Source organism: Bufo gargarizans, chromosome 2 (assembly GCF_014858855.1).
Source record: "Bufo gargarizans isolate SCDJY-AF-19 chromosome 2, ASM1485885v1, whole genome shotgun sequence".
NCBI lineage: Eukaryota > Metazoa > Chordata > Amphibia > Anura > Bufonidae > Bufo > Bufo gargarizans.
The window spans coordinates 118,940,187-118,962,498 of NC_058081.1; the positions used below are offsets into that span (position 1 = coordinate 118,940,187).

Genomic DNA, 22,312 nt, shown 5'->3' on the forward strand with positions numbered 1-22,312 from the left:
CTGCCTGGGTGCTGGGCCTAAATATCTGACAATGGACTGTTGCATTGGTGACTGACGTGAAGCCTGATTCTCTGCTATGATATGAAGACTGATTCTCTGCTGACATGAAGCCAGATTGTCTGTTACGGGACCTCTCTCCTCTGCCTGGGTGCTGGGCCTAAATTTATGAAAATGGACTGTTGCAGTGGTGGGTGACGTGAAGCCTGATTCTCTGCTATGACATGAAGACTGATTCTCTGCTGACATGAAGCCAGATTCTCTGTTACGGGACCTCTCTCCTCTGCCTGGGTGCTGGGCCTAAATATCTGACAATGGACTGTTGCATTGGTGGCTGACATGAAGCCTGATTCTCTGCTATGACATGAAGACTGATTCTCTGCTGACATGAAGCCAGATTCTCTGTTACGGGACCTCTCTCCTCTGCCTGGGTGCCGGGGCCTAATATCTGAGAATATCTGAGAATGGACTGTTCCAGTGGTGGGTGATGTGAAGCCAGATTCTCTGCTATGGGACCTCTCTCCAATTGATTTTGGTTAATTTTTATTTATTTAATTTTTATTTTAATTCATTTCCCTATCCACATTTGTTTGCAGGGGATTTACCTACATGTTGCTGCCTTTTGCAGCCCTCTAGCCCTTTCCTGGGCTGTTTTACAGCCTTTTTAGTGCCGAAAAGTTCGGGTCCCCATTGACTTCAATGGGGTTCGGGACGAAGTTCGGATCGGGTTCGGATCCCGAACCCGAACATTTTCGGGAAGTTCGGCCGAACTTCTCGAACCCGAACATCCAGGTGTCCGCTCAACTCTACTCAACTGGTTCTCTTGAATTTATTGATGATGTGACTGCTGACAAAAGCAGCAGGATGAATTCTGAAATGTTTCGGGCAATATGCTCATATTCAACCAAATGCTTCAGACATCATTGGGTGGCGCTTCACAGTGCAGATGGACAATGACCCAAAGCATACTGCAAAAGCAACGAAACAGTTTTTTAAGGGAAAGAAGTGGAATGTTATGCAATGGTCAAGTCAATCACCTGACCTGAATCCGATTGAGCATGCATTTCACTTGCTGAAGACAAAACTGAAGGGAAAATGCCCCAAGAACAAGCAGGAACTGAAGACAGTTGCAGTAGAGGCCTGGCAGAGCATCACCAGGGATGAAACCCAGCGTCTGGTGATGTCTATGCGTTCCAGACTTCAGGCTGTAATTGACTGCAAAGGATTTGCAACCAAGTATTAAAAAGCGAAAGTTTGAGTTTTGATTATTATTCTGTCCCATTACTTTCGGTCCCTTAACAAGTGGGAGGCACATATGCAAATTGTTGTAATTCCTACACCGTTCACCTGATTTGGATGTAAATACCCTCAAATTAAAGCTGACAGTCTGCAGTTAAAGCACATCTTGTTCCTTTCATTTCAAATCCATTGTGGTGGTGTATAGAGCCAAAAATGTTAGAATTGTGTCGATGTCCCAATATTTATGGACCTGGCTGTATATATAATATATATCTGCACTCACATATCAATACACTGTTGTATATAATATATATATTTTAGAGGTGGGACGGGGGATTCGTCAAATCCATGAATTCCTAGATTCTTGCTGGATTCTTGGACTCGAATCCCAACGTAATTTCCATAATTCGAATCCCGCCTACCCTGCGACGTAGCGATGTCACGTCCCCTCGCCTCCAGAGAGCAGTCTGCCGCTCGCCTGCCGGAGAGAAGAGACATGTGCAAACCCCGGACTTCCTCGGACTGCACTGCTGGAGCCTGCCTCAGCCACACACACGGAGGTAATAAGTACAGCCTGGAGCGGGAGCACTTTACATTGGGTGAGTGTGGCCCGGAGTCTGCTTGCAGGTTTAGCGTCTTCACCGGCAAGAAATGGCACATTGGGCACTGTATGGCACATAGGGACACTGTACGGCACATGGGGGCACTGTACGGCACATGAGGGCACTGTATGGCACATGGGGGCAAGGAATGGCACATGGGGGCAAGGAATGGCACATGGGGGCACTCTATGGCACATGGGGGCACTGTATGGCACATGGTGGCACTGTATGGCACATGAGGGCACTGTATGGCACATGGGGGCACTGTATGGCACATGGAGAAAAGGAATGGCACATGGGGCAAGGAATGGCACATGGGGGCACTGTATGGCACATGGGGCACTGTATGGCACATGGGAGCACTGTATGGCACATGAGGGCACTGTATGGCACATGGGGGAACTGTATGGAACATGGGGGCATTGTATGGCACATGGGAGTAGGCGCGTACATACAGGGGTCGCAGTTAAAGTGGGGGGGTGGCTGCGACGCGGAAGGGGCCCCATGGATCAGTTTTGTATTGGGGCCCCATGGAATGTGTGTACGCCACTGGCCTTGGCTAACCTATACTGGGGCGCTATACCTGGCTAACCTATACTGGGGCACCATACATGGCTAATCTATACTGGGGTACTATACCTGTCTAACCTATACTGGAGTACTATACCTGGCTAACCTATACTGGGGCACTATACCTGGCTAACCTATACTAAGGCACTATAGCTGGCTATTGTCTCTTCTATACTAGGGCATCTATACCTGGCTATCTAATACTGCGGGCAACTATACCTGGCTACTTATCCTGGGGGCAACTATACCTGGCTACCTACAAATGGGGGCATCTATACCAGGCTACATATACTGTGGGCTACTATACCAGGCTACCTATACCAAAATTCAAGTGATATAGCTAAGCTTGTTGTTGCTAACTGCAGTATTCTCAATTGCATTTTGACATCTTCTGTGCAGGTCCTGCTCAAGTACCGCTGTTGCTTACAGTGGAGATCCGACCCGACCTTGTTTGGAGCTGCCAAGCAGGACATCAACCTTGCCTGGAGCAACACAACTGGTCCTTCTAGTTTGTTGTGCAGGTAGGTACTTTTAACAACACCAATACCTGTTAAGAAATTTGAGTTAAGAGCTGGAGTGCTAACCCTGCTACATCTGTAATACTGTGGGCAAATATACATGGCTACCTAATACTGTGGGCAACTATACCTGGCTACCTACAAATGGGGGCATCTATACCAGGCTACATATACTGTGGGCTACTATACCAGGCTACCTATAACAAAATTCAAGTGATATAGCTAAGCTTGCTGTTGCTAACTGCAGTATTCTCAATTGCATATTGACATCTTCTGTGCAGGTCCTGCTCAAGTACCGCTGTTGCCTACAGTGGAGATCCGACCCAACCTTGTTTGGAGCCGCCAAGCAGGACATCAACCTTGCCTGGAGCAACACAGCTGGTCCTTCTTGTTTGTTGTGCAGGTAGGTACTTTTAACAACACCGATACCTGTTAAGAAATTTGAGTTAAGAGCTGGAGTGCTAACCCTGCTACATCTGTAATACTGTGGGCAAATATACATGGCTACTTAATACTGTGGGCAACTAACCATGGCTACCTAATACTGTGAGCAACTATACCAGGCTACCTAATAGTGTGGGCTACTATACCTGGCTAGTGGCTACTTATCCTGGGTGCAACTATACCTGGCTACCTGCAAATGGGTGCATCTATACCTACCAGGCTACCTATACGGGGGCAACTATACTAGGCTACCAATAACAAAATAAAATTCAATTGATATAGCTTACTACTGCACTTTAATTGTAAATGCACCTCTTTTCTGCAGGTCCTGTTCAACTACCTGGGTATATCTTATGTGTTTTGACTGGGAGGTTTATATTGCTGTGTTACTTACTAGAGGGGGTTCTATACTGAGGGGCAGTATCTAGTCAACTAAGGGGGCATTATATTGAAGTGGCAGGCATGAAAAAAAGGAAGCAGTGACAGGGAGCAATGCAAAATGTAGGGTTAAAGACTTATTTATGTATTTATTTATTTATTTTTGTCACTTTCAGGCAGAGTGTGCCAATGGCACCCCATATGATGGCATCATCTCAACCAACATCAAACATCTGTAACTATTTCAAAATATCACCAAATGAAAATTTTGCCAATTGCAACCTGTGCCCAGCTAAAATATCCAGAGGAAAAGACTCCCATACCACCTCAGCTAGCTATGTGGAAACATTTGAAAACAAAACATTTCTCCAAGGAACTGAAAGGCACACCATCACCACTATTGCGTCCAGCTTCCCCCTCAGACCCTCGGTCTATCAGTGAGGATTTAACATCCGAAGACCTAGATGAAGAATTAGCTTTTGTTCACAGTCCGGTATCAACGTCTAGTCCAGCTCCTAGTCCAGGATCATCAGAGTCATCGTTTACAGCAAGTCTGTTCAAACCACCCCCACGGAAACGCAAAGCAGTAACACCACCTTCTCAGCAATGGACTATGCCAGCCTTACTAGACAAAAATTCTAATTTTCAAACCAGGAGACAAAAGAGCTAAAACAGTTACACGATTAGTCGCTGAAATGATCTGCCAGGACAACCAACCACTATCCATAGTAGAGGATAAAGGTTTCAGAAAGGTGATAAACCACCTAGAGCCAAGATATGCCAAGCAGGAAACACATTGCAGAAAAGGTAATTCCAGAAATGTATGAAGAGGTAAAGACAAAAGTTCAGGACCTTCTAGTTAAAACCAATTTCATTTGAGTAACAACACACATGTGGACATCTATATCTTATGATGATTATCTCAGTTTTACAGTTCACTTCATAGATGACAACTTTCTGCATCATCCCCTGTGCTTGGAATATATTCCCTTTCCTGAGGTTGGACATACAGCATATGCCATAGAAGCTTTCATTACCAACACTATGACAGAATAGAATCTGTCACAAAAAACTGTGTGTCATGAGCGATAATGGTCCTAATGTGGTAGCAGCTTTACAGCGCAGTCCGTTTCACCGCTTGCCTTGCCTGGCTCATACCTTTCAATTAGTTCTGAAGGATGGTTTATTGAACAAGAGTGAAATTAGGACAAGCTCAAGTTAAATAGCTCAAGTCAAGCTCAAGACAAGTTAAATCTGAAACCTCATTGTCTCATACAAGACGAACCAACTAGATGGAACTCTCAGCTTCACATGCTAGCTCGTCTCCCAGAATAAAAGTTTTACTATCTGCTTCTGACCTAAATTTTCAGGTAGATCTTAGTGTTTGGCAGTGGACAATTATATAAGAAGTGATATGAATCCTTGATGTGTTTGATAGAGCTACTTTTGTGGCCAGTTCAAGCCAAGTGACAATCTCTAAAATAATTCCTTCAGTCAACAGTACAATTCATGCTTTGAAGAATTTCAAATCCACTATAGCTTCCATACAGGGATTCAGAAATTATTTGCTTGCATCGATAAAAAGGCGCTATCACTCTGTTGATTCTGAAAAATTCTATGCTCTTGGTACTTTACTGGATCCCCGATTCAAGGGAACTGTGTTTATCAATAGAGAAAACCTTGAGGAAGCTAAATCCACACTGGCCATTGAGATTACAGATTCAGATCTAAGTATGCAAGGCGAGGACACTGATCGACATTCATCAGCACAGGGACTAGGAGGAGATAACAGTCAAACATCACAAACTGAACAAGGAGGTCATAGCATGTGGAGGAAGAAATAAATGCCTACTTAGCAGAACCACTGATTGAACCATCCTCTGATATTTTCAAGTATGGGAAGGAAAAACCAAAAATATCAGAATTTGAGAACACTCTCTAAAAAGTTCTTAATTACACCACCTTCCACTGTCATTTCAGAAAGACTATTCAGCACATCAGGCATCATAGTTGATAGGAAACGAAGTAGACGGAACCCAGAACGAGTTCATATGCTGGTTTTCCTGAACAAAAATCTTCCTTGAGCAAACAACTTAGTAAATTGTGATATGGAGCAGGGTGCATTGTTTTAGCTTGAGGCTGGGATATGGAGTGTGCCATGTTTATATACAGGTTGCCTTTTGTCCTGTTGATCTTTCCTGCATCTCTTAATCACATACCAGTAGGTGCAAACATGATATTTAAAATTCCTGTAAAACTTCAGTCTAAAGTAGTTAGAAAATCCAACTGCCTGCTTCCTCAGGGCCTATGTCTAAATAGCTGAGGTGGTATGGGCGTCTTTGCCAGGCACAGGGTGCAATTTGCATTTCAGTGAAATTTTGAAATAGTTCCAGATGTTTGATGCTGGTTGAGATGATGCCATCTTATGGGGTGCTATTTGAACACTCTGAAAGTGACATGAAGAAAAATAAATAAGTCTTTAACCCTACATTTTGTATTGCTCCCTGTTACTGCTCCCTTCTTCTCATGCCTGCCACCTCAATATAATGCCCCCTTAGTAGACTAGATTCTGCCCCTCAGTATAGAACCCCCTCTAGTAAGTAACACAGCAATATAAACCTCCCAGTCAAATCACATAAGATATACCCAGGTAGTTGAACAGACCTTCACAGAAAAGGTGCATTTGCAATTAAAGTGCAGTAGTAAGCTATATCACTTGAATTTTGGTAAAGGTATCCTAGTATAGTAGCCTGTAGGCATATATGCCCCCATTTGTAGGTAGCCAGGTATAGTTGCCCCAGGATAACTAGCCAGGTATAGTAGCCCACACTATTAGGTAGCCTGGTATAGTTGCTCACAGAAGCATCACAGGCAGAGGATCATCTGGACAGCCAGGCAACTGGTATTGTTAAGAAAACATGTCAGCCTACAAATCCCCCTAACTTCAGGTGCTTTAAAGGACATTTGAAGTGAGAGGTATATGGATGCTGCCATGTTTTTCATTTTTTAAACAATACCAGTTGCCTGGCAGCCCTGCTTGTCTATTTGGCACCAGTAGTGTATGAATCACACCAGAAACAAGCATGCAGGTAAAATTATCTGATTTGACAAAAATGTCTGATAAACACCTGATTTGCTGCATGCTTGTTCGGGGCCTATGGCTAATGTTTTCGAGGTAGAGGATCAGCTGGACAGCCAGGCAACTGTTATTGCTCAAGTAATGGCAGCCTCCATATACCTCTCATTTTAGTTGTCCTTGAGGTTACTTTCTTTCTGTGTTAACAAATACTTTGTTAAAAAAGTAAGGACTCTTATTTTTTTTCATATTAAAAGAATATTGAGTTTGGATCACTTTGTTTGTTAAACCGTTCACACAATTCTTATGTACAGGATTCGTAGGATTCGAGATTCGAAAAATTCAAGAACCTTTTAAAATTCGGATTCGAAAAAAATTGGATTTGTCCCACATCTAATATATATATAACGAGAGAGAGAGAGAGAGAGAGAGAGAGAGAGCAGTGTACTGATATGAGTAATACAAGTTATAATAGATGCAGCTGGTACAGAAATATGTGATCAGTTATACATTAAGGTCTCTGTGTATGCGGTACATGAGGTAGTGGTGATTGTAACTGTCTGCAGTATTATACATGAGTGAGCAATGAGTAAAAACAGGGCATGGGTGGGGGGAAAATGAAGAGAACAGTGGAGGACCTCCTCTTACCACTCCATTCCAGTCTCTATGGATCAATGCAGAGCACATCGCGCATGTCTACTCCTTGCTGTTAGGGGTTGAAGGACCTGTGATGATGTAATTAAAGGTCCTGGCAGATGCACCTTTCAAACCTGAGAACTACACCATTCTTAGTGAAGTTCCTTTGCTAGATCGTGCAGGACCTGTGATGTCCTGGTATATGCACTGTTCTAACCTGGGAACTATACTGTTCTCTGTGCAGTTCCCTTGCTAGATGTACAAGACCTGTGATGACATCAGCAAAGGTCCTTTTGCTTTCTCCACTGATGATAGGAATTTTAAGCTGAAGATGGACAGGAGCCAGTATTAAAGGTAATTAGCGGGTGTGGCCTAGCCTTCACTGTGGGGTCCTCTTCCCCACGGGCCCCATAGCAGCTGTGTGGTCTGCATCTATGAGAGGTATGCCACTGATCGCTAATGCTAACGCTCTTCCCCATACACAGCACGATCTGCTACTGGGAAATGATGATCATTTGTGCTGCACAAAATATACAATTACTTGATGAATGAGTGTTTTGCTTTTCATCTGGTAATCTGTGGTGCACTTACACCACCAGTTTATCACTATCCAGTGTTACTAGCAACAATGGTTAGCAATAATCTCTCTGCCCATGTAAAGGGCCCTTCAGACCTGCTTGATGTGAACTGAAGTCATGTCAGAGCTTTAAGAAAATCTTTCACTGCCTCTTAGCCAGAGGGAAACAGTCTACTCACCTCTCCTATTCTCAAACCTATTGTTTTTTCTTTACTTTTAAATGTAATGTTCTTTTAAGAAGACATCGCATACAGTATGCGGCATATATTATTCTACATAGCTGAAAGGGGCATGGCTTAAGGTTGTATAAGAAACAAGTGCCAGACAATGCACCAGATTTATCATACAACATAAGCTGTTGTAATAAATTTAGCGCTTCCTTAGACTGTCTTACAGAGATGTTACACAGCTTTAGTTAATTTGTCAGGTCCTCCTTCACATGTATCAGTTGTGCCTGGCCAGTTGTTTTATGCTGAAGCCGGACACAACTGATATATGTGCACAGGACTGCAGTGCACAGATCCGGTGTCTATACACTGATAGGGACAGACAGAAAAACAGAGCATGCAGCGTTTTTCTGTCCGGAGTTGCCATTTGACATCCGGCATCACAACTGATGCTCCGGATAGATGTGCCCAATCACATAGATCAGTTTCCACCAAATATTGATTGAGGCCTGCGATATACCTGATTCTACAAAATACTGATTAAGGAGTTTGATATACCTGCTTCCACAAAATACGATTGAGGGCTGCGATATACCTGCTTCCACAAAATACTGATTAAGGCCTCCTGCACACGACCGTATGACTTTTTCAGTGTTTTACTTTTTTTTTCAAGGAAAAGAGGCTTTACAACAAAGGGTAACAGGACAAAATGCACCCCGTATTTTGTTACCCATTTCCCCCGAATACGTCAACACCCCATATGTGATCAAAAAATGATGTATGGGCGCACAGCAGGGCTCTAGAGTCAAACATCAAAATATGGATTTGGCTGACCTGAATTGGCAGACATTTATATTAGATACCATGTTGCATTAATTACATTCCTGAGCTCCCCATAAATTAAAAACCTCAGCAAGTGACCCATTTTCAGAAACAGCACCTACGTATGAACATTTTAAGTGTTCATAAGGGTATTTCTCAGCAAACAGGTGTCTCATAGAAGGCCGAAATAATAGTGAAAGCATTTCAAAGCACACATTTGTAAAAATGTTAAATTACTAGCAGTCCTCAATTTTTCACATTCACAAGGAGTAACGGGACAAAATACACCCTAGTACATGTTCCCCATTTTCTCCCCATTCAGGAAAAAAAACATATATATATACTTTACTGAACTATCACTAATTAACCAACTATATAATCATAACTCTAATAAAGTAACGAATTGAGTGCTTTAACAAATACTCCATACAATGCACAATTGCCTCCTTATCTGAATTGCAAGTAATTTTCATTCTTTTTTTTTAATCAATCCTAACAGTACAAATTCAATAGAAAAAACAAATAAGGCGGCTGCAACAGGAGCACCTAAAATCAATGCAGGAACTCAGGGAACAGCACTGGAAACAGCAAGACAAACTTAAGAAATTGCCATAAAGGCATATTTGTTTCCCAAATTGTAAATAAATATTTTGTTCAGTTCTAACGTGTGCTTTAGTTTTTTCAAATTGTTATGTTTTTGTGTAATATTAACAGATAAGGTTGCAGTATGGCCCCTTTAGTCCAGGGCAAACTCATCAGGATCAGGACAGACAGCAGCATCAGGTACATGGTAATGGTGGATTATAAGGCCTACACATAACTAATTAAGATCAGGACTGACAGCAGCAGCAGGTACATGGTAACGGTCGAGTATATGGCCTACACTTAACTCAGCAGGATCAGTACAGACAGCAGAAGGTAAATGGTAATGCTATAATATAAGGCCTACACATAGCTGGGCCTAACTCAGCAGGACCAGGACAGACACTAGCAGCAGGTAAATGGTAACGCTGTAGTATAGGGCCAACACATAACTCAGCAGGATTAAGACAGACAGCAGCAGTTAAATGGTAACGGTCGAGTATAAGGCCTACACATAGCTCAGCCTAACTCAGCAGGAACCAAAAGCAGCAGGTTCTTTGTTTGCAGCAGAATTGTGTTTGCAGCAGGTTCTTTGTCTAAATGCAATATTTTCCTTTGACAATTTATTTTTCAAAGGTGTTTTATGTTTGTAAAGCCAACAATAAATGATTGCATCGGTCTGCTCTTAGTTTCCATATCAGGCACATTGAGTCTGGAGCAGAACACTGCGGTAAGGCAGCCTGTCTCTACTCCAGTGGCCTACAGTCAAAATTTTATCCAGTACCTCCAGCCACATAATCACAAGTTCTTTTCTGTCAGATGAATGCCTAATTTTTGGGGCCTGTACTGGCCTACAGTAACCTTTTTAGCCAGTGACCGCCTAATGTACCTCCAGCCACATAATTGCAAGTTATTTTCTGTCAGGTGAATGCCTAATTTTTGGGGCCTGTACTCCCGTGGCCTAAAATAAAACTTTTCTAGCCTCCAGCAGGGCACATATTTGAGAGTTCCCCTTCAAGACGCATAAAAATGGCCCCTGATTAAAATACATATTTTTTGTGGGAATTTTTGCCAATAATCCCCCTCTGATATGTCACTGTCCATGTTGTGGGACTATTTGTGCACTTCTAGTAAGTATTTGGTGGCTGCAAATATGACCTGAAGGTTTTTCAGGTTCGCCTGCCATTGAAGTCAATGGGGCCTGCCGCAAACGTGCGGTTCGCGAACATTTGATTGCGAACCGTCTCAGACAATGTTCGTCCATCACTACTAGTTAGGGCTTATGTACAAAGCAGAGCTATTTGCACATAACATGTATAGTAATGCCAGAGGTCATAATGCTACTTAATACAGAGTTATTTGCCCTCCATGTGATACTATTCAGGCGCTGTATGCAGTTGCATATTTAGAGATATTTTCTTTAACAAGTAATGCTTTTAGCATAAAATATCTCCACACATTTAGCAGCCAATGAGGCAAGTCCAAACTTCTTTGGGAAAAAAACTCTCTCTGTGCCTCCATATGATATTGGAGACATACAAAAGTACAGGAGAGGCTCGTTTGTGTCTCCATACAAATTAGGGCAATTATGCAGCCTTGTACAGGAGCCCTTATTATCATTTATATCCAGAGATATTGGTGGAATATTTGTGCAAAGCACTGATATATGGTAAGTTATATATACAGATTAGAGATGAGTGAATCAATTCTAAAAAAAAAAGTTGTTAAAATGTATTCAAATTAGAACGTTTGTTATGGACTTTAATTTCTCATAAAATACAAACTTTATAAAATATTGCAACATGTTAGCAAAACTTCTGACAGACTGCAATAAACATCACAACTAGCTTTGCGCAAAGCAAAGCTTTCAAAGTGGAAGTCGGTCTGACGTTTAGGAAAACTTTGATTTGTAATTAATGCAAATCTCCTTGCTCTTCATGGTAATGAATCACTTTCTCCTAAAATGGTGGCTGCACGTGTTATAAGATGGACGCCTTTATTATTCCGCTGCCAACATGCCAACCAATACCATCCAGTCTGCACCCTTGAGGGGGGGGGCAGATCTTAATGATGGCCATCCTTATCTTTTGCTGGCTTTATTTCTTCCAAATCATCTTTCAAAGTCTCCATGTCCTAGAAAAGTCAGCACGATTCAGATTCTCATCGATATTAGATGATGTGGAAAAAGAAGTAAAGCAGATGGTAGAAGAAGGGCTTCCACCTGTAGGGCAGGAGAGTGCTGGGGTTGGAGAAGTGGGTATGCCAGAGCTGATTAATATTCTGTGTTTGCTATAAAATAAACTGCAGGAAATTGCAGGTCAGAACAGCAATAATATGTATATTGTTCCCCTACCTAAACAGCCAAGCCCCATACCAGCAACTGCCCCGCTGCTATTAATAATAAAGACCAACCATATAATGCAGTCTTTATTAGTAAATAAAAGGCAGCTGTGGTGTGGGCTAATTGGCCGCGAGGTTCTTCGCCCTCAGCACGGCTGCTCTGTGTGGCCGCACCCTAAGGCAGAGTGGCCTGCGTATACTTGAATTAAAGTAATTCGTAAAAAATGTATTCATAACAAATAGATTTTCTTGGCGAACTTGCTGAATCAAATTTTTTCAAAACTTTGCTCATCTCTAATCACAACAGCTGGATGGCCACACATAGATTCATATAGCGTAAACATCGCCTGACAATGTATCTCAAAATTATGCTTTTTTTTCTTCAAAATTGTTGTTGCACCATTCACTAAGGTAAGCAAAGGGAAGAGATTTAGTGAAGATTAATAGTATCCTCAAAGCTAAGGAATACAGGCAGATACTTATCTGTCATGCAGTACCATCAGGGAGAGATCTGATTGGTTTCAAATTTATTCTACAGCAATCCAACGACCGCAATCATAGAGTCAATGTCATTAAAGGGGTTCTCCAAGACTTAAATATTGATGTCCTATCCTGTAGATAGGTCATCAGTATCTGATCGGTGGAGGTCGACACCCAGAACCCCCACCGATTAGCTGTTTGAGAATACAGCAGAGCTCACATTATCACTGCTGCCTTCTCTAGCTTCCCCTAAGTCAAGTGACGACACATACCAAGCACAGCCACTATACAATGTACGGCACTCTTCTTCGCAAGAAGGGAGAAAGTTGTTCTCAAACAGCTAATCGGCCGGGGTCCCGGGTGTCGGATCCCTACCAATCAGATAATGATGACCTATCCAGAGGATAGGTCATCAGTATTTAAAGGGAGTCTGTCACCTAATCTGAGCATTTTAGACCGCTCAGATTAGGTTATAGACTCTTTGACCCTCATTACAATGATACCTATATTTTCTGTGTGCCTCGTCGAGATCATGAAAAAGACACTTTTCAAACATATGCAAATGAGCTTCTGCAAGTGCCCAGGGGTGGCGTTACTGCGGCAAATGCCCAGGCACCTCGGCGATGTGCCCAGAAAAACACACCTCTTTCAGCCCTCTGGCCCGTCCTTCTTTCCTATTATTACCTCATCCTCTGCCTCCAGCCTGCATAAGTCACGAGCGGCACCAGAGGACGGCGGGCCAGCAAGTCTCAGCCCAGTAGGCCCGCACCTGCACACTGCTCTGCCCATTATAGGCAGAGGAACAGCTTTTCATATTGCGCTGGCCAACTAAAGACAGCTGCGCTGAGACTTGCCAGCCCGCTGTTCTCTGGTGCCGCTCGTGACTTCTGGAGGCAGAGGAGGATGTAATAATAGGAAAGAAGGACGGGCCAGAGGGCTGAAAGAGGTGTGCTTTTCTGGGCACATCACCGCTTGCAGAGGCTTATTTGAATAAGTTAAAAAAGTGTCTCTTCATGATGGTACACGAGGTACACAGAAAAGAAAGGTTGTCAGTATGGGATCTGCATCTCCACGGCAGGGTGGCAGATCGCTGTCTACACATTGCAGCACTATGGGTCCCAGTACTGGCTTACCTTGTAGGAGACGCAGGTGCCCGCCAGCATACCGCCGCATCCGTCCTCTTTGCCAGGTGTCATCTGATGAGCAATAGCACGCGCGCGCGCACCTCTCCCTTTCTTATAGGAGTAGGCAGCTGGTTCCTGATTACCATCCCCACCCGGAGGCGGGACTATTTTGTATTTAAGGCAGCTTCACTCATCATGAAGTGCCCAAGCGTGGTTGTTGTACCTCTTGACTCCCGCTGAAGCATTCCACTGTGTCCGTTTATTGGATTTCCTGGATTCTGACCTCCGCTTCATTTGACTACGCATCTGCCTGCTGTCTGTTTATTGGACCACCTGGATTTTAGACCTCTGCACTGCCTGACAACGAGACCGCTTATATCTGCACTGCCTGATTACGCATCTGTCCATCTCCTCCTGTAAGTCTGCCTGGATCCAGACCCTGTGCTGCCTATGAGACTGCTTATATCTGCATGCTATATTGCTCTGAACTTTGTGTTGCCTGTACCTGTCAAGTGACTTTTGAATACTGTCTGCCAGTAAAGACCATCTGTTCCTTTATTCTGCCTTTGTTGGACTCTGTTCACACTACTGCAGGTAGCTGCATTCAAGGTAACAGGTGCAGACACCAGGGTCCTGTCTCTGAGAGTCAGCAGTCAGCAATATTGGACTAATTCCAGTCCTCTATCAGCTGACACAGAGGATCCACATCCTCTGGTCGTAACAGTACGCTTGGGCCATGGATCCCGCTGGCTCTAAACCAGGAATGTCTGAAGTACTACATGAACTTGAACAACAGCGTACCACCCAGAAACAAGTGATAAATTACTTGCAGCATGTAGCTGCTCGCCTGGACTCCCTTGCTACAGCACAGTCTGTACAGGCTCCTACTGCTCCTGCTGTCCCTGTTGCGGCTGCAGCACTGCCAAGCGTTTCCGGACCACGATTATCTGCTCCGCCCCGTTACAGCGGCAACCCAAAAGCCTGTCGTGGATTTCTTAACCAGTGTACAATTCACTTTGAACTGCTTCCTCATCACTTTCAATCAGACCGCGCTAAAGTGGCGTTCATTATCTCTCATCTCGAGGGTGAGGCTCTGGCCTGGGCGAATCCAATATGGGAGAGATCTGGTCCTATCACCAATAATGTGGCACTATTTATGGGCTCTTTTAAGAGGGTGTTTGAGGAGCCAGGTCGAGCTTCTTCTGCGGCCTCCTCTCTGCTGCACGTCCGTCAAGGGAGCTGGTCGGTGGGCCAATATGCGATTCAGTTCCGCACCTTAGCGTCTGAAGTTTCGTGGAATGAGGAGGCTTTGGTGGCGGCCTTTTGGGAAGGTTTGTCGGGTCGTATTAAGGATGAACTTGCAGGTCGTGATGTGCCTACCTCCCTTGAGGCTCTAATCTCTCTGGCTATTAAAATCGACATACGGTTTTCGGAGCGAGCTCGGGAGGCCCGTCGAGAAAAAAGACTTCCACAACAACTGTTTAAGTCTAATATGTCTCAACCTCCATTACGCACCTCCTTTTCGGATCCTGAACCCATTCAGGTGAATTCCACTCGGCTCTCGGATGAGGAACGTCGTCTTCGCATGTCTTCTGGACTCTGCCTCTACTGTGGTGGTCCGGGTCACCGTGTCCGCAACTGTCCCCAGAAGTTGGGAAACTCCAATGCTTAGGGTCTTTGGGAGAGGCGGCCCTAGGCGAAAACTGTTCCACTCTCCAAATTCCTGTGACTCTGGTTCTTGGGGGCATCAAGGTCTCCATATCTGCTTCCTTGGATTCCGGGTCTGCGGGGAACTTCATACACCAAGCTATGGTGAGTCAATACCACATTCCTGTACGCCTGCTTAAAAATCCCCTGCTGGTGACTGCCATCAGTGGACAAGTACTGACTGATCCAGTCCGGTTCATCACTGAGCCGTTGGAACTGCAGGTAGGGTGGTTACATGTTGAAAAGATTTCTCTATATGTGCTCCCTGAACTGTCCCATTCCCTTTTTCTGGGGTTGCCCTGGCTTAGGATGCACAATCCAGTAATCGAGTGGAGCTCTGGAGAGGTTCTTCAATGTGGTCAGCTGTGCCAAGGCAAGTGCTTATGTTCTATTCAACGAAGGGTCCCTATATCCCTCCCTAAAAACCTGGAGGCCTTGCCGGTGGTCTATCATTCCTTTGCGGATGTGTTCGATAAAAAAGAGGCTGAGACACTACCTCCCCATCGCCCCTATGACTGCCCAATTGATTTACTATCTGGGACTTCTCCTCCTCGGGGTCGTGTTTATCCTCTGTCTCCTGCTGAATCGCAGGCAACAGCAGATTACATTAAGGAGAACCTTGAGAGGGGTTTCATCAGGAAGTCTTCCTCACCTGCAGGGGCAGGATTCTTTTTTGTGAAAAAGAAAGATGGGTCTCTTCGCCCCTGTATAGACTACCGTGGTCTGAATAATATCACCATCAAGAATAAATACCCTTTACCGTTAATTTCTGAATTATTTGATAGACTCCGTGGGGCTCGGATCTTCTCTAAGCTGGACTTGCGGGGGGCATATAATTTAATACGGATTCGTGAGGGTGACGAATGGAAGACAGCCTTTAATACCAGGGATGGCCACTATGAATACCTTGTGATGCCCTTCGGGCTCAGTAATGCCCCTGCTGTCTTCCAGGAGTTTGTCAATGACATTTTTCGAGATCTGCTCTATTCTTGTGTTGTTGTCTATTTGGATTATATTCTTATTTTTTCCAGAGACATCAGAACTCATCGCAGGCATGTGCAGATGGTCTTACAACGCTTACGAGAGAATCGTCTGTACGCTAAATTGGAAAAGTGTGTCTTTGAAAAGTCGTCCCTGCCCTTCCTGGGGTACATCATCTCGGATCAGGGTCTCAAAATGGATCCTGGAAAGGTGGCAGCAGTGCTCGACTGGCCCCGTCCCTCCGGCCTGAAGGCAATACAAAGGTTCCTGGGTTTTGCCAATTATTATCGTCAATTCATCCGTAATTTTTCTACCCTGACAGCTCCTATTTCTGGCCTGACCAAGAAGGGTGCCAATCCCAAACTATGGTCCCCTGAAGCAGAAACCGCATTTTCCTCCCTCAAGCAAGCCTTTTCTTCAGCTCCAGTTCTTAGACGCCCAGAACCCAACAAACAGTTCTTCTTGGAGGTGGACGCATCCTCCGTGGGAGTCGGGGCCGTCCTGTCACAGAAGAATGCCTCAGGTCGTATGTCTCCTTGTGGTTTTTTTTCTAAGTTATTTTCCGCTGCCGAAAGAAACTATTCTATTGGGGACAGGGAACTCCTAGCAATTAAGTTGGCTCTAGAGGAATGGAGATATCTTCTGGAAGGTTCTAGCCTACGGGTCATAATTTACACTGATCATAAGAACCTCACCTATTTGCAGACAGCTCAACGACTTAATCCTCGTCAGGCCCGTTGGTCTCTCTTCTTTGCCCGATTTAATTTTCAATTGCATTTTCGGTCTGCTGACAAAAACATCAAAGCGGACGCTCTCTCCAGGTCCTTTGAAACCACAGATTCAGAAGACGAACCCCAGTTTATCATTGAACCAACTAAAGTAGTCCCAGTGGCTCCAGTTAACCTGTCCAAGGTTCCCCCAGGTAAGATCTTTGTTCCGGAATCTAAACGAAGGAAGGTTTTACGGTGGAGGCATGCATCCAAGATTGCCGGCCATCCAGGTCAACGGGGGACCTTAAATCTCATCTCCAGACATTACTGGTGGCCATCCATAACCGCGGATATTGTAGACTTTGTGTCTTCCTGTACCTTGTGTGCCCAGAATAAGTCTCCCAGACGGAAACCTGCAGGTTTATTATTGCCTCTTCCGGTGCCTGAGGTCCCCTGGCAGCATATTGGTATGGACTTCATAACCGATTTACCTGTCTCTGAGGGCTGTACGGTCATTTGGGTTGTCGTTGACCGTTTTTCTAAAATGTCGCACTTTATTCCGCTTCCAGGTCTGCCATCTGCTCCTCGTCTTGCTGAGCTATTCATTTTACATATCTTCCGCCTTCATGGATTTCCCCTCCATATCGTCTCGGATAGAGGAGTACAATTCACCTCCCGGTTCTGGAGATCTTTATGTAAGTCTCTGAATGTCTCTTTGGACTTTTCTTCTGCCTATCATCCACAGTCTAATGGCCAGGTGGAACGCATGAACCAAATATTGGTCAGCTTCCTGCGACATTTCACCAATGCCCATCAGGATGACTGGGTGAAGCATCTTCCCTGGGCGGAATTTGCTCATAACAATAGAGTCAACCAAGCCACAGGTAAATCTCCATTTTTTGTGGTCTATGGACGACATCCAAGTGTTCCTCTTCCCGTGCGGCCTTCTTCTGGAGTTCCTGCGGCAGATTCCTGTGTGGAGCAGCTGTCTCGGGTCTGGTCTGACACTAAAGTATCGCTTCGGAGAACAGCGGACCAGATGAAAAGGTCTGCGGATAAGAGGCGCAGACCTCCTCCTCAGTTTGCCATTGGAGACAAGGTATGGCTTTCTTCTAAGAATATCCGTCTCAGACTTCCCTCTTACAAACTGGCTCCGCGATTCTTGGGACCTTTTTCTGTGATCAAGAAAATTAATCCTGTTGCCTACAAGCTCAAACTACCTGCTACCTTGCGGATTCCCAACTCATTTCATGTTTCATTACTTAAGCCAGCTGTCTTTAACAGGTTTTGCAAAGGCACTTCACAGAACCCTCCTCCTGTCACTATGGATGATGAGTTTGAAGTTAAGGACATTCTAGACAGGAGGATTATCAGAGGTAAGACCTTCTATTTGGTGGACTGGAAGGGCTACGGGCCTGAAGAAAGGTCATGGGAATCTGCTGAGAATATTCATGCCCCTCTGTTGCTGAAGAAATTTCTCTCCAGGTCAGCCGTGTGGAGGAGGGGGCGTAAGAGGGGGGGTACTGTCAGTATGGGATCTGCATCTCCACGGCAGGGTGGCAGATCGGTGTCTACACATTGCAGCACTATGGGTCCCAGTACTGGCTTACCTTGTAGGAGACGCAGGTGCCCGCCAGCATACCGCCGCATCCGTCCTCTTTGCCAGGTGTCATCTGATGAGCTATAGCACACGAGCGCGCACCTCTCCCTTTCTTATAGGAGTAGGCAGCTGGTTCCTGATCACTATCCCCACCCGGAGGCGGGACTATTTTGTATTTAAGGCAGCTTCACTCATCATGAAGTGCCCAAGCGTGGTTGTTGTACCTCTTGACTCCCGCTGAAGCATTCCACTGTGTCCGTTTATTGGATTTCCTGGATTCTGACCTCCGCTTCATTTGACTACGCATCTGCCTGCTGTCTGTTTATTGGACCACCTGGATTATAGACCTCTGCACTGCCTGACAACGAGACCGCTTATATCTGCACTGCCTGATTACGCATCTGTCCATCTCCTCCTGTAAGTCTGCCTGGATCCAGACCCTGCGCTGCCTATGAGACTGCTTATATCTGCATGCTATATTGCTCTGAACTTTGTGTTGCCTGTACCTGTCAAGTGACTTTTGAATACTGTCTGCCAGTAAAGACCATCTGTTCCTTTATTCTGCCTTTGTTGGACTCTGTTCACACTACTGCAGGTAGCTGCATTCAAGGTAACAGGTGCAGACACCAGGGTCCTGTCTCTGAGAGTCAGCAGTCAGCAATATTGGACTAATTCCAGTCCTCTATCAGCTGACACAGAGGATCCACATCCTCTGGTCGTAACAAAGGTACCATTGTAATGAGGGTCAAAGAGTCTATAACCGGATCTGAGTGCTCAGATTAGGTGACAGACTGTCTCGGAAAGCCCTTTTAAGTATAAAGGAGAACTAGGAGTCCTGGAAGTGATGATATGGCCCCTACAGTGCCCTGATCTGAACATTTGTTGACTCTGTCTGGGATTACATAAAGAGACAGAAGGATTTGAGCAAACCTATATCAACAGAACTTCTGTGGTTAGTTCTCCAAGATGTCTGGAAGAACCTCCCTGTCGAGTTCGTTCAAAAATGGTGTGCAAGCTTACCTTGTGTACCAGAAGAACTGATGCTGTTTTGAAGGCAAAGGGTGCTCACACCAAACATTGATTTGATTTAGATTTCTATTTTGTTCATTCACTGTGTGTTTTGCCTTTTTTATAAACATAAACTATTAAAACTCCTATTTTTGAAAGCATTCTTAGTTTGAAGCATTTTTCCAAACCCGCCTAATACAGTACTGTATACAGCAATTTTAATGTATTTGGAAGCACTCATTTTCATACAAAATTTTGATTAACTTTTCTAGAGAGCAATATTTACTCAAATGACAGTCTCCTGAGAAACTTCTCCAGCATCAGCATAACAATAGGGAGTAGAAGAGCTTACTGCGGAAAGCTATTTAACTTACATGGAAATATAAAAATACGTCTTCTTCTAAGAACCTGAATATCAAGCATTATTTAACATTTATTGGCAGCTCACATACATGACTTGGCAAGCAAGTAGATTAAAGAGCATAATCAGGATCAATATAGGAGCAGACATGTTTATTATACATTATGCATACAAACAGCAGATATCCCTGGTGTGTTTTCTCCTGGCTGGAGAGGAGGAGGACAAACACTGTGCAGCTTCCCCCAGAAGAGCTTTCAAGAAGACAAACTTTGGGGGTCATTTACTAAGCCATTTTTCTGGCGTATATTTGTCGCAATTTGCGACTTTTCACCGCTCACACCAGGTCTAAAAAAAAGGAAATGTGCATGGCGACCTGCCTTTTCTACGCCTGTTTTAGGTGTAGAAAATGTTTTAAAGCTTCGCCAGCAAGGAAGCTGGTGTAGATTTACACCAGCGGTGGATGCGCCGAAGTTATTTAGAGGCCGGGACCCCTACATAACCATTGCAGATCCACCACCAGCGGTCTCTTTCATTGTGTTCTTATGATGTGCTATTATTTTCCACTATAATATAAACAAACTAAGGGCTCATTCAGACAAGCAATGCTCCCAACGGACATCGCCCAGCCTGAGCATTGACTCATTGTAGTCAGTTTTAGGCCTCTTTCACACTACCGTATGGCTATTTGTTTTGTGGTCCGTTTTTCACTGATCCGTTGTTCCACTGTTTTATTCCGTTGTGTTTCCGTTTCGGTTCCGTTTTTCCGTATGGCATATACAGTAATTACATAGAACAAATTGGGCTGGGCATAACATTTTTGGATACGGAAGACATACGGATGCATTTCCGTATGCATTCCGTTTTTTTTGCGGACCCATTGACTTTAATGGAGCCACGGAACTGCGGTGATTTGCGGCCAAATATAGGACATGTTCTATCTTTGCACGGAACAGAGATACGGAAACACGGAAACGGAATGCATATGGAGTACATTCCATTTTTTTTTGCGGACCCATTGAAATGAATAGTTCCTCTGTGTCATGAGGAAGGATCTGTAATATATGTTGATCCGAAACATGTTGATGAAATGAACCTGATGTTTTGTTTTTTAAGCACGTTTCCTAATAAAATACGCACTGCGAGGTGAAGCTGGACAATCAACTTTTTTCATTGAATTGAATAGTTCCGTATACGGACCGTATACGGAACGCAAAAAACGGCCCGCAAAACGAAAAAAAAAACCGGTAGTGTGAAAGAGGTCTTAAACGTGGACCATTGGTCTTTGCAGATAGAATCACAACATTCACAATTGAAGTCCAATTTTCATGCAAGGCGAGAAAACAAACGCACATGCCATCTATATGCAACCTGTTTAAAAAGTTGTCCATGTTTACCGGACAGAACATGGACAAGTTTAACTTGTCTGAATGAGCCCGAAAGTTACCCATACACCTTTAACAGCTGTTCGGCCGGCACCTATCTCCCACATACACCAGGGTAGCCAGCCATCCAGAAATTTCCTATTATGGTATATGGATCAATTGTCAAATAGTGTTACTTGTCAGAGATGTATGTCACTGCACAGTCTTCCCCTGCTGACACTGATGGGATAGTCTCAGTGTGCAGGGACACAACCCCAGTTGGTAACACCCAGTTGTTAATTTATCTATAAACTTCTAGTAGGCGTAACAGAGAAAAAGCACAACATACTGTCATAATAAAAGATGTTCCAGACTGTCATTTCAGGTGGAATACAATTATTTACTGGCATGTCAGGAGAGATGACAGGTCCTCTTTAAACCATACACAATGCCTTGTTAGGGCTATGTCAGCTGAATGTAATGACAGCTTTTCGCTTACCAATACATTGCTTTGCTCTGTAGAAAAAGTACTTTTAATCTATATGCAAACAAGTAGTTAAGGGTACTTTCACACTAGCGTTGTTAGAATCAGCAACGGAACTGCCTGCCATATGCAAACGGATATCTTTTTTTTGCCGGATCCGTTAGACTTATGCATTAAAATACTGGATCCGTCTTTCCGGTATCATCCGGAATGACGGATCCGGTATTTATTTTTTTCCGAGCTAGAAAGAACTGCACATGAGCAGACCGAAAAACCGGATCCGACAACTTCCAGAACAGTTGGTACCAGATCCGGCATTAATAAATTTTTTATAGAAGTGCGGTAGTGTTTCAGTATTTTGTCCAGAAAAAATACTGCAGCATGCTACAGTATTTTGTTCGGTCAAATATCGTACAAGGGACATAACGGAAGACATCCCGATGCATACTGAACGGATTTCTTTCCATTCAGAATGCATTAGGACAAAACTGATGCGTTTTTTTTTTCCGGTATTGAGACCCTTTACAGGATTTCAATGCCGGAAAAGT

The 22,312-nt window shown here is 44.1% G+C and overlaps 1 long non-coding RNA gene across 1 annotated transcript; it reads left to right on the forward strand.

The window, feature by feature from the left end:
• The first annotated feature begins 2,807 nt into the window (after positions 1-2,807).
• On the forward strand, positions 2,808-4,457 carry LOC122929572. Its single transcript, XR_006387981.1, has 3 exons — positions 2,808-2,929; positions 3,208-3,329; positions 3,925-4,457. It is a non-coding gene; the product is annotated as an uncharacterized LOC122929572 (long non-coding RNA).
• The last annotated feature ends 17,855 nt before the right edge of the window (positions 4,458-22,312 follow it).